The sequence below is a fragment of the Lagenorhynchus albirostris genome, chromosome 20 (genome assembly GCF_949774975.1).
Source record: "Lagenorhynchus albirostris chromosome 20, mLagAlb1.1, whole genome shotgun sequence".
NCBI lineage: Eukaryota > Metazoa > Chordata > Mammalia > Artiodactyla > Delphinidae > Lagenorhynchus > Lagenorhynchus albirostris.
In genome coordinates, this window is record NC_083114.1 from 47674952 (window position 1) to 47677003 (window position 2052).

Here is a 2052-nt window from a genome sequence, read left to right on the forward strand (position 1 = left end):
GAGTTTTTTTTGGTTTGTTTTTTAAATCTGTAGGTTCCATCCACATACCCCCCTCTCTCCTTGCGTATCATAAAGAAATCAGGTTGACTGCAGGGTTTTCAGCAATCGCTGACTGCATCCATGTGGAGTTCTTTAGCATACCCTTATTCTGAATTTTCAGCAAAGGGTAGTTAAAACATTCTAGTGGCTTGATCACAGGTAAAAATTTTTTGTCAAGACTACATAGATAGTGTTGTAAAATCTCTTCAGGGGGTTCTATTGTCTGTCCTTCTTGTGATGTTAATTAGCAGCCATTGATGAGATTGCCTAGATTCATTAGGGTGATGTTTTAAAAATTATTTATTGGCTGTGTTGGGTCTTCATTGCTGCGTGCGGGCTTTCTCTACTTGCTGTGAGCAGGGGGCTACTCTTTGTTGCGTTGCGCGGGCTTCTCTCGTTGTGGAGCACGGGCTGTAGGGTGCGCGGGCTTCAGTAGTTTCACACGAGCTCTAGAGCACAGGCTCAGCAGTTGTGGCGCATGGGCTTAACTCCGCGGCATATGGGATCTTCCTGGACCAGGGCTCGAACCCGTGTCCCCTGCATTGGCAGGCGTATTCTTAACCACTGCACCATCAGGGAAGCCTCATCAGGGTGACGTTTTACTCCTATCATTTCTTCTTCACTTATTAGCAGGACTTCCATAATGAGAAATTCCTCTTATCCACTATTTTATTATTCTGTTGAATTCTTCTGACAAGACATTAATAGTCTCTTTGCATTTTAAAAAGATAAATTTATTTATTTTACTTATATATTTTTGGCTGCGTTGGGTCTTCGTTGCTGTGCGTGGGCTTTCTCTAGTTGCGGCAAGCGGGGGCTACTCTTCATTGTGGTGCGTGGGCTTCTCCTTGCGGTGGCTACTCTTGCTGCACAGCACAGGCTGTAGAGCGCCGGCTCTGCAGTTGAGGCGCACGGGCTTAGCTGCTCTGCAGCATGTGGGATCCTCCAGGACCAGGGATTGAACCCGTGTCCCCTGCATTGGCAGGCAGATTCCTAAGCACCGTGCCACCAGGGAAGCCCAGTCTCTTTGCTTTTTAATACATTTCCTTGTACATTTCTTACTTCAGACCTGACATCAGTCTCACTGGAGGCACTCTGCTACAAAACCACTTAGGGCTTGCTGGGGAAGGTGGTGGATGCTGTGTGCAGTTGGCCAGTGTGTATTGTAAAAGCTGGACACTGGAGAAGCCCTGTGTACTGCAGAAGCCTGTGGATCCAGCACAACAGAACCAGAACCAGGAAAGGAAACTCTTCCTCCAAGTGTCTCCAGCACCCTCTATTGACAAAGCTTAATATCATGCCAGAGAGCACAGAACAAAATAAGGGCTCAGATGCATTTTCATAGAACAGGCAATGAAGTCTGAATTTGGAAGAGATATAACGCATTGATAACTGGCAAAATATGCAGATTTTACTCAGTCCCCTATTTATGGATTTTGTATTTATTTCCAGACTTTTGCTCTTATCGATATTCAGCAGGATTTTAACCAAATCAGACATCATTTGTTCACTCATTTAACATTAGTAGAAAGCTAGTCTAGGCTTCATTTTTAAATGGCTTGTACTCTAGTAAAAAAGGTGAAATTATGCAAATCACTGTAATGCAAAGTAGAATTTTCTGGGTATCAACTCAGTGCTCCCTAAGTCCTAAGCAATTAAGATCACTTTCAGCTGCACCAAGCAAGAGGGACTTAAAGGAGGTGCCAACCAATTCAAATGGACCTTCAAGATGGTGTGGGATCTTACCAGAGAAGGCATTTCAAGAAGATGGAATGTGAGCTGAGGCATCAGGTAAGGAAACCTGCCGCATTCAGGCAGAACCTTCTTCTGTTCTAGCTTAGCGCATAAGTTCTCTGAGTGTGGTTCCCAGAGCAGCAGCACATGTACATTTCAGGCCCCATCCTGCTGGGAACAGGTCCAACAGTCTGTGTTTCAACAAACCCGCCAGGTGATTCTGAACCACAGGCGGAGAGTATATGGAGACTGGTAAAATAGAAAAGTCATCTCCAAATA